Source organism: Astatotilapia calliptera, chromosome 7 (assembly GCF_900246225.1).
Source record: "Astatotilapia calliptera chromosome 7, fAstCal1.2, whole genome shotgun sequence".
Classification (NCBI taxonomy): Eukaryota; Metazoa; Chordata; class Actinopteri; order Cichliformes; family Cichlidae; genus Astatotilapia; species Astatotilapia calliptera.
This window is the reverse complement of record NC_039308.1, coordinates 16,568,921-16,580,386: the sequence shown is the minus strand read 5'-3', so window position 1 is coordinate 16,580,386 and position 11,466 is coordinate 16,568,921. Positions and strand designations below refer to the sequence as shown.

At 40.4% G+C, this 11,466-nt stretch overlaps 1 long non-coding RNA gene across 1 annotated transcript; it reads right to left on the bottom strand.

Annotated features, from left to right (window-relative positions):
• Positions 1 to 1,875: 1,875 nt before the first annotated feature.
• LOC113025544 (uncharacterized) lies at positions 1,876 to 2,402 on the bottom strand. The gene is made up of 3 exons (XR_003272813.1): positions 2,252 to 2,402; positions 2,025 to 2,174; positions 1,876 to 1,943 (listed from the first exon to the last, which is right to left on the bottom strand). It is a non-coding gene; the product is annotated as an uncharacterized LOC113025544 (long non-coding RNA).
• Between the last annotated feature and the right edge of the window lie 9,064 nt (positions 2,403 to 11,466).

Sequence of the window (11,466 nt, the reverse complement as noted above, 5' to 3'; positions counted from 1 at the left end):
CTGCTGTTAAAAATAAATAAACAAATAACTAGAGCTTGCCTAAAAGCTGCACACCCTGTGGTGTTTGAAAATTTAACGAGATTCAGGAAACATTCAGAAACGTTGCAGTGGTGAAGGGTGTCGATACGGGCAAATATTCATGATGCTGTCAGAAAGCTCAAGAAATCAGAAAAGCATGTGAACTAAGCTCCCCGCAGCTCTCAGATGGATCTCTGCTGTCCATCACTGCACACTTTGTGACACGTACCATCAGTTAAACACAAAGCATGACAAGGAGCTTCTCAGGAATAACTTACTGTTTAACTCAGTGCAGTATTCAGAAGTACTGCAGTGAAAAACAACAAAACCGAGCCACCAAATCACACGCGCAGAAAATTCATGTCACTGTTTTGGTAAATTCATATGCCAATGCATGAAAAATACTATGGATGATGAGAACGTAAGAAATATGGACGTCAATAGAGTTCAGCTTCTTTTCCACAACTGGATATCCGGACATGCAACGGCCAGCCCCAGTCGTGCAGGTGACAGGGATCCCAGGACCTGCCCAACCGGGCTACAGCACTGCTTGGCTGCAACGAGACATTTTTCTGGAGAGGCAACAGTCAGTGCTGCACTTCACAAATCTGGACTGTGTGGGAGAGTGGCCAGATGGCAGAAGACAGGAGTTTACAAAAAGGCACTGAAAGATTCTAAGTGCATGATGCAAAAGACTGTGGTCTGATAAAATGAGTGCCGGAGACTTGTAAACTGAGATTTTGGGGTATTTTTAGGGTATTGGCGGCATTGCCCTTAAAGTTGAGTAATCACACAGGCAGCATTCTGTTCAGGTTAACCTGCAAAGATCATGGCAAAAACCAAAAATGAGAACATTAGATTGCACAAAACTTTAACTTGAACCAAAGATTTGTCATATTTTAGATGTGAGACTGAAATCATCATAATAATTTTACATCTAGTAAAGTCCAGTGCTCACTATCTTGAAGCCTTCATCAGTTTGATTGGGCTGTTGAGTCGTTTAACATTACAAAGCCTATCTGAGTGATTCCTGTAAACAGTGGAAAACATAGGAGATGGATATAGGCAAAAAGTCTTGTTATATTTGAGTTATAAAGGACAAATCTGCCATGAGAGAGAAGAGAAAAACAAATCTGATGCATTCATTTATGGTTATTATATTACAATTTCCATTAATTTTTCTTTCTTGTGTATTACTGGATAGTGATTCACCTGCTGCTCCACATACAAATTACACAAATATAGCAGTTCAAATTTTTCCTGAATTGGATTACGCCAATTCTTGTCTTTGATTGGTTTTCACTCAAACTCCCTCGAAGACAACTTTTGTATCAGAGTGCTGTAGCAGCCCATCTACGGTACAGGATGATAATAAGAAGCTATAATGGGAAGCGTCAACATCCCTGTTAAGACACAACAGAAGTATGAACAGGTGACAACACACATAACCACAAGAAGGCTCACAAGCTATTCTTTCAGACTGTGAGGATTATGAAGATGCGGGAGCAATGCAGACAGATCCTGGCTGTAATCCTGAGCCTGATGTCTGCCTGATAACCTAATAGGAAAGGTGCTTAGAGTTTAAGAATTCACAAGGAATACACACATCCAATGAGCACAAAAAAAGCTTAGTTTTACTTTAAATATAAATGTATATATTTCAAAAGTCAACATAGGATTAGCGACATGTAAAGAAGAAGGAAAGGTGTTTGGTCCATATGCCATATTTGTCAAGAACCGAAGTTCAACACACAAGCTGGACCCAGGAGCAGAACACACACACAGCGGTACGAGAGAAAAAATAAACTTTATTATAACTGAGAGTGTCCCGGGAGAGTAGAAGGGAGAAAACGCATGGAACCAGAGAAACCGAGGGACCGGGAGAAGAATCGCGCAGGAAACGCCGAGAGCAGGACCGTGGGAGGCTGAAACAGAAAAAGAAAAAAGGATTATTGGGGTGCGGGTAAACCGGCAGCATACGAGGGGAGGTAGTGCACGCGTCTTACGATGATAGCGGGGCCAAGGGAACCGGAGGGAGGGGTGAGGGTCCGTGGGGAGAAGCTCCAGAAAGGGCGAGGCGGCTGGGGTTGATCGTGATCCAAATTCTGGACAGGCAGGTGGACAGGCTGGTGACTCAAAACACGCCGAGCAGTGATCTGGGTATACAAGGCAGAGTTAGTACTAGTTCACACGGATAGGATTGCCTAAGGACTTTCCCGTAGGTGTGCGTTACCGCTGAAGGACGATTACGGACTGGCGTGGAGCAGCAGGCTGGGCAGGATTAAATGGTCCACCTGGTGATCGCCTGGGATGGGATGCAGGTGTGGAGTCAGCGGCCACGCCCACGGGAGTGGGCATCCCATCAGCACCTCAGACGCCGGGCCGCGGACCATGACAATATTTGTGGAGGTATGGAGATGTCTGGGCGAGAGGGCACTGGACTTTTTATCCAGATTGTTTACCACAATTTTGGAGACTGAAAGGATGTCTGACAAAGAGAGAAGAAGTGTACTGGTACTGATTCTAAAGATCATGGATAGCTTGATCTAGCTGTAGTAACTACAGATGCGATGTTTGCTATGAGAGTGTTGATGGAGAAGTACAGAAAGTCAGAAGGAGCTTCACCATGTTTTTGTCAGTTTAAAGAAAGTATATGATAGGGTGCCAAGAAAGGAACTGTGGTACTGCATAAGGAAATCAGGAGTGGGAGAGAAGTACAAGAGGGTCATGAAGGGCCTGTATGAGGACAGACAGGAGCGACAGATGGGTTCAAAGTAGGGGTGGGACTACATCAAGGATCAGCTCTGACAGAGGTCAGGCAGGTGTCTCCATCGATGAGATGTTCATAGATGACAGTGTGATCTGTAGTGAGCAGTGTTGGTCAAGTTACTTGAAAAAAGTAATCAGTAACTAATTACCGATTACTTCCCCCAAAAAAGTAATCCTGTTACTTTACTGATTACTTATTTTCAAAAGTAATTAATTACTTAGTTACTAAGTTACTTACTTTTTAAAAACACGATTTACAACCTGAAGAGGTGATAAAGCGATAGATCTTTCAGCCCAATTCAACTTTTTCTACATAATCCATCATACAAAATGTAATCAAATGGAAAAGTCTCTTTTTAAAACTTGTTTTATTAGTTTTAATCTTTTAACTTTATGCATCAAGCAAAAATTTAATTAAATGCAACATTCTCTGACTGGAAGAAATTTGTTTAACATTTAAACCTATTTTCTGCACATTCCAGCACATAAAATATTTTTTTTGTGTGTGTGTTTACACTCACTCTTTCCAATAGATGCAAGTAAAACACAGAAGAAAATAAATAACATCAAAGACTAGCGGTCCTGTTGCTCTATTTTCACCTGTAAAGCAGGAGTGTGGTAGGCGGAGGTTTACCCTGGTGCAGGTGTGCCGCAGCGGTCAGTGGAAGAATCCGCGAGTTTCTCTGTGAGTTTCCCATTACGTGGTAGTGCACTCGTTTTTTTCGCTGTGAAAAGATGTTGTCTTCCCACATACAACGGACACTAATGTTTTTGTCACTTTTTATGGAATCAAACTCAAAATGAGGTCAGTACTTCCACGCTTTAAACGCTGCACGCTCATACTCTCTCCCGCACTCGATATATGATCCATTGTTGATCTGCACACAGCTGTTGTCACGAAGGTCGCACTCGCTTACGTCACTGTCATGAGACATTCTCGCAAAAAAAATCACGGTTTTAGTAACGCAGCGTTCCTACGGGAAAGTAACGGTAATCTAATTACCGTTTTTGCAGTAGTAATCCCTTACTTTACTCGTTACCTGAAAAAAGTAATCAGATTACAGTAACGCGTTTCAAGTAACGCGTTACTGCCCATCTCTGGTAGTGAGCGTAGGGAACAAGCAAGCCTGAAGAGGTGGAGGTATGCTCTAGAGAGAAGAGGACTGACCGGCTAAAATGTGTGGTTTGCTGAGCTGGAGGTGGCAGAGCTGACGATTTTAACATTTTTATTGGGATTAGAAAAGATTAGAAATGGGTACAGTTAGGGAAGCGAGGCTGATATGGTTTAATTTCAACAACAGCCTTATAATTGTAGAAAGATATGTCTGTCTGTCTCCTCCTTAACAGGTGAGCCGATCTTGGTGAAACTGTGAATTAAGATTGGCCATACACAGTAATTATTAACATTTATATGTTTGTTTGTTTTTTAAAAACAAACATTTATTATATATTTAATATTTTTTCCAAGGACAGTCTGTAGCCAACGAAGGACCACAAACCTACTTATTTGTGGGCAAACTGCTCTACCTCCTGAGCCAAGAATGGCTGTAACCTATTTATGTAGAGTAACCACGTCCTTGCTGTGTCTGTATGAGTTTCCTTGGGTAACTTCAGCTTCCTCCCAAAGTCCAAGCACATGCGTGTTTACTTAGCTTAGACCTTCCCAAGGTGTGGGGCCTGCCCCCTAGGGGAGGCGCAGAGCCATTGCAGGGGGGGCGCGGTATGAAAAGGGAAAAAAAAACAAAACAATGCTTGTACACTGCAACCACGGGGCGCCCACACAAACGCAAAGCAGGAGATGAAGCATTGCTGAACATGTTACCAAACCAACTTCATTCTAAGCCAAAGACTAGAAAATATGGTGAAGCATATCTTCCCTTTGGTTTCACCTGCACAAGTGCAAAGGTAGGTCTCCCCTGCAGAATTACAGGGAGTGCAGAATTATTAGGCAAATGAGATTTTGTCCACATCATTCTCTTCATGCATGCTGTCTTACTCCAAGCTGTATAGGCTCGAAAGCCTACTACCAATTAAGCATATTAGGTGATGTGCATCTCTGTAATGAGAAGGGGTGTGGTCTAATGACATCAACACCCTATATCAGGTGTGCATAATTATTAGGCAACGTCCTTTCCTTTGGCAAAATGGGTCAAAAGAAGGACTTGACAGGCTCAGAAAAGTCAAAAACAGTGAGATATCTTGCAGAGGGATGCAGCAGTCTCAAAATTGCAAAGCTTCTGAAGCGTGATCATCGAACAATCAAGCGTTTCATTCAAAATAGTCAACAATAAATCACGGACAAACAGTATCCCACAGCTGTTTATGTTTTTAAACCCATTTTGCACAGAGAGGCTTTTTTTTTTTGAAAAATGTATTGATAGCAATGTTGAATATTATTACACAGGAAAAATCCAACTACATGTAAAATAATTACACTGTGACGCCTCTGCCTTTCTAAATAGTGGGACAGTAACTGCGTGTGTATATGTAAGCCTGTAAAACCTGAAGATAGAGACAAAATACTGTTAATCTGACTATCTGCCATTCTGCAATTCATCTCATGTAAACAATAACGTGGCGCACAGCGTGACGTGAAAAAAGGCACATACCTTTGACCTCTGTGTCCACAAGTAAACAAAAAAAATGAGTTTTAAAAAAATCTCAGTTTTCAGTGATTCGAAACGCCGTTTACGTGTGGATGAAACAACTGCGTTTTCAAAAATACCTGTGTAGGTGCGGACGTTGCTTAAAAGAGTTAGTAGTCTATTTCCTTACTACCTGTAATTTATTGCAGATTACTTGTATTTGCTTAATTGTTTACTAAATGTTTGAGATGTGAAATAAACCGCAATGGAGCAACATATGGGTGTGTGTGATTGGAGGATGTGTTTGTGCATGTGCGTGCGTGCGTGCGTGCATGTGCGCGGAACCACTGACTTAGCTGGTGATTTGGCATTGGCTGTGAGCCAAATGTGGGATAGAAGTGTAAAGATTAAAAGCACTTTATGAATACATGCTTAAATGTCGCTTTCAGTCTAAAGCTTTCAGCGATCAGTAGGACTAGAAAAGTGCCATATAAATTCTGGTCTACAAAAACTGACCTTTAAAAAAGGGTGCAAAACAGTGTAGGGGAACCCATTTATTTATATTATATTTTTGTTATTATTCATAAAATCTAGAGGAGACAGTGAAAGTGTGTAGATTTTACTATTTGGGAACATATATGTGCCAGTTTTGGCGCTCTAAAAAGTACACACAGTTACCTTTATGTCATTTAATAGCCCCAGGGGATACATTCATCTTCCTGTAAGGACAGAAAGGAGCTTTTACTGTACCCTTATTTCTTATTTCTGAAAGTGTGTGAATATAATACAAAGAAGCAAAAGCTCAAGAAAAGCACAAACACAACGAGGTCAATACTGGCACAGTTTTACTCGCAGATTCAACTTAACTGAGTTCAGTCTCATGTATAAACCATTTAATAATGCACAGGTCATGGTCTTGCAATCTGTTATTTATCATGTTAGTTTACTTTAAAGCGATGTGAATTAGCAAAGACATTTTGTTGTTTGGTTCCTTTAACATCTTCTTTGTGCCCTGAAGTCAAAAGTAAGGGGAATTTTGAAAGAAATCGGCCTTCACCTGAATCAGTTCGTGGCTGCTGTGTTAACCATACAAGCAACTGCAGCACAAGGAAGAAGGCAGTACAAAAAAAGGTCCGGCTGTGAAATGGAAAAGGTATCAATAGGAAGTGAAGACTGAAAAGACATAAAAGGCTAGGTAGTAAGGCAAAGTGATGATCTGGAGTCGTGAAGAGGTTAAGTGTTGCTGTAAAAGAAAACAGGTGAAAAGATGTAGAAAGGAAGATGGGAGGGGGGCACAGAGAGAAAGGACAAAGGAGGCGAAAGTGTGATGGCGAACGTAAGATGGAGAGGGGGTCAGGAATAAAGAGTGGGCAGACCAGTGAGCTAAATGACCAGGATCAAATTTCGTAGTGCAAAGCAAATTACGAGTCACAGTTATATTATGGCAAGTAAGCGATAAGCTGTTGTACTTCTCGCTGCGCTCTCTTTGTAAAGACCAACAGCATGTTTTTGGGGGTTTTTTGGAAGTCAAAGCCCAGTTTGCGCTTTAGTAAACACATTAGTAAATCTGGACCATAGTGTATATCACTGAGGTGCGGGCAGCTTTGATAAAGCAGCACTGTAAGGGCTTTACATAAACACCATATGCTATCAGCCTCTTGCAGATATCAGATGTTAGTTCTAACATGTGGTTTTGAAAACCAGTGTAAAAGGCTGTATATTAACCCAAACTACACTGTATTTGCTCATTTGTCTGTATAAGAACGTCAGTAACATCCAATTCCTAATCCACAGGGTTTAATCTAATGGCAGCTATAACACCTTCAACTCTTCTGGGAAGGCTTTCTACAAGGTTTAGGAGCATTTATGGGAATTCTTGACCATTCTTCCAGAAGCATATTTGTAAAGTCAGTTTGGGGATGTCCTGGTATGCTGAAGTATTAAGAACTAAGGGGGCCCAGCTCCTGTAAAGCAACCCCACACCATAATCCCCCTACTCCAAACTTTACGCTTGGCACAATACAGACTACGTCCACACTAGCCCGGATAGATTTGAAAACGGCGTTTTCGTCTGAAAACGCTCCGCGTCCACACTAGCGTTTTCAGTCGTTTTTACAGAGTTGCACATCCACATTGAAACGGCCGAAAACACTCACGTTCCAGTACTGCAGTAAACGCAAGAAGATTCGACCTGCCTCATTTCTGTCTGCCGCTTATTCACTTTCTGGCTCTTTCTAAATGGACTAACAATGAGGTGGAGTTGTTGCTGCGAGTAACACAAAAGTACTAAGTTGCAAAAGCAATTGAGAATTTGAAGAAAAGCTATCTGGAGCATGTACAAACTGATATTAAGCTTCAATGGGGCTGTCAAAATTGAGAGCAAACAAAACAACTGCTGTATAATCCCCTCTGCTATCTTAGTTTAATTGTTCACATGACTGCATCATATGACTAACGTGCGTCATCGTTTTCAAAAGTCTGCATTTTCGCTGTGGACGGGAGGCCAAGACAGAGAGATCAGTGTGGACGTGGCCACAGTCACAACTGCCTCCCCATATTGCCAGACGGGGAGGCGTGATTCGTTACTGAAGAAAACACATTTCTAGTGCTCTAGAGCAGTGGTCCCCAACCCCTGGGCCGGTCCGTGAGTCGTTTTGGTACCGGGTTGAGGCTCGGTTGTGAAATTTATGGTTTTCAGGATTTTTATGAGTTTTGAGCGTTATTTCTTTTCCCTTGTGTTGTGAATAATTTTTTTTTGTACCGGTACTGGTTTTATTTTGTTGTATTTATCTACAACACCTTAAAGGCTGGTCCGTGAAATTATTGTCGGACATAAACCGACAATAAACCGGCGTAACAATGGTCCAGTAGCAATGTGCTTATACCACTGCATTCAACACTTTGCATTGAGTATGGCAAGTTAAGTCTTGGATGCAGCTGCTTGGCCATGGAAAACTGCTCCATGAAGCTCTACGCTGTGTTCTTGAGCTAATGTGAAGATGACATGAAGTTTGTAGGTCTGGAGAGATTGACTTGGCAGAAAGTTGGCAACCTCTGCTAACTATGAATCTCAGCTTCCACAGACCCCATTCTGTGATTTTACATGGTCTACCACTTTGTGCCCGAGTTGCTGTTGTTCCCAATCACTTCCACTTTGTTAAAATAGCACTAGCAGTTGACTATGGAATATTTAATAGCAAGTAATTCCCTGAGCTCTTGAGAACGACTCATTCTTAAACAAATGCTTGTAGAAGAAGTCTGCATGCCTCTGTGTTTTTTTGTTTTGTTTACACCTGTGACCATGTAAGTGATTGAAACATATCAATTTCAATGATTTGGATGTTTGAGTGAATACTTGTGGCAATATAATGCATTTTTTTATCAGTAATCTAAACAAGCAGAATAGGTACTCAGAGCTAATTGATAAAAAAGCAAAACAGTCAAAAACAGCTGCTTACAATGCAACATAATGCTACCTTTATGCTACAGGGTTTCCCAGTGCTTTAAAATTTGACACCCAAGGTTTCCGAACAAGCATCACTATGTGATGCCTTGGGAATAAGAATGTGTTGGGGTTTCACAAAAGCAGCTGTAGGCTACATAAACAGATGTTTCACACACACCAATATCTGGTATAAATAGTGCCAGACCACAGCTTGAGAACTGTACCACTGCTCTGTTTGTTCCATCCTCGAGAATATTAAAATTGCAACATGAGCTTGATATTGTGTAAAAATAGAAGTACACGTTTAGAAACTGGCCCAGGAGCGGGACCTGTCGGAGACTCTTGTCTCTTTCCCTCAGTGTTCTCTCTCTGTGTCTAAATAAAGAATAAAACTGCTGGAGGTGAGAGGACAGGTCTAAAAAAGAAATCTCAGCAATCAAAGCTTTTACAAAGTCTTTCACTTCTTAAGTCTACCAGCCATTTGTTAGATGTGTAGTGAAACTAATAGTAGACTTCAGTAACATTTAATGACGATATCAATTACCTTAGTTTTTTGTCCTTTAAATAGCGGTTTTGTCCTTGAACCAACCAACCCGTGCAGGTGAGTGTTTGTTGCCCCCAAGTGGAAAGCCTATGTAAAGACAGGGAGAGAGGTCTGGCCATTAAAAGTATTTACACGAAAATTATGTTTACTTACATAAATGATATTTACTGAAGCGCATCAGACTTTTTAATATTTGTACTTCCATTTTATGGTAATTCATCCTATTACTACACTACATTTAAGATGGGAATGTATTTTTATTCCAGTTACTCTTCTTCCATTTACCACGAAAGCTTCCATCAGTTACTTCAGTTTCTATTCAAACAAAACAAAATGAGATGCATTTAATTACTTTATCAATTCATTTATATCTTGATTTAAATCCCTATTGTATTGCATGTAAAAAAAAATGCATTAGAGCTGTAAAACATTCTCTCCGGTATTTAATTGCAAATCAGTTATCATAATTTTAGTGCAGCAACATGCCATAGTCTATCTTCTTAGAAATAACTCCCCAGCCTGCTTAAATCACATTTAATTAAAGCAGGCTGAATAGCCAGCGATGCATATGACAGATGATTTTGACTGCACGAAATGAAGTTTTTACAGCTCTATTTAACAGGTAGAGCTAACAGCTAGAGAAATTTCTTTAATAAATACACTCGTGTGAAAATGAAATTTCTCCCTGGACTCTGTGTGGTCCTGTGGAAAAAACAGAGTACATCCTTACTGCCTCCATAGGAATTAAGTATTTACATTTTGTATGTAATTTTAAGATTCTCTTAGATTAAGGTCCCCCATTCACCACACAGGGACCTCTGCCCACTTAAATGGGGAACAAATGAATATATGAATAAAGTCATTCATGTGATATTTTCTGAATGTATTTTTTACAAATAAATAAATAAGCCAAGTTCATTTACATCAGATTGAGTTGAGCTCAATTACTTTGTTACACTTTTGAGATGATGTGACTTACAGCAATCTGATACCAGTGTTATCCTTGATATAAAACTAATTATATCCCGACTGCTTCCATACAAAATAAGAAGGTTAGTAGCAGCCAGGTACTGCTAATCTAATTATTTGATTAATTCATCATCAATAAGTACGAGCAGCTCTGTAAAAGCAAAGGTTTTTGCAGTTTGCTGGCTTGATGCATTCAGATGTGTGTTAACCCAAATACCACAATCTTCCCAGGAGTGGACATTCCCAGAAACTCATTCCAAGATCAGACTGTCTGCAACAGAATTGCTGAAAAAGACAAGAATCAAGATCTTACAATCCCCCAGACTCCAATCTGATTGAAATGCTGTGGTGGAACCTTAGGACGGCTGTATTTAAATGAATGCCTTCACCTCCGTGAACTGAAATTTCTACACAATAATGAAAAATACTCATAAAGTCATACAGAAAACAAATACTGCATGCTATTGCTGCTAAAGATGGTTCAAGATGCTGTTGAATCTTCATTTTTCGCTTTCTTTTTACCAACTAACTTTTTTAACACTAACTTTCTTTTTCATTCAGCTATAGAAGAATTTGCACCACTAGACACTAAAATGCCCAGTAAGTCAAAATTAGCTCCAGTTTGATCAGTTAGACTGGTCAAATAGTTCTCCAACAACATTAAAGCTGCTGAAAGTGGAAAGAATAACATTGTTTATCTGCTCATATCCTACCTATCAAGGACTTGGACCAAACAGGCAGGAAGTGAACAGTTCAATGTGCCGGAAGCAGAAAAATAGGCAAAATGTGAAAATCATATTGTGAGGGCTGGACACCAGGATGCTCAAAACAGCAGGTTGTTGGGAGTTTCCTGTATCCAGTGATGCACAGTGGTTTTGGTTGTATTATGTGTTCCAGTGCTCCACAAGTGTTGTGTCTGCCCATAGCTTCTCGGTGTGCAGTACAGCAAGAATTTATACACCTGCAAGATCTTCTGTTTGAAAAATAAAACAGAGAGTTGTGTTGTTGTCATCCACAAACTGGAAACAAAATCAGGATAATCAAATCAAACCAACGTGAGGGTGAACTTTCGCCATATTTTCTCATACTGTATTTCTCATGCACTGGCTGTATATCAACTGACTTATGACTTAATC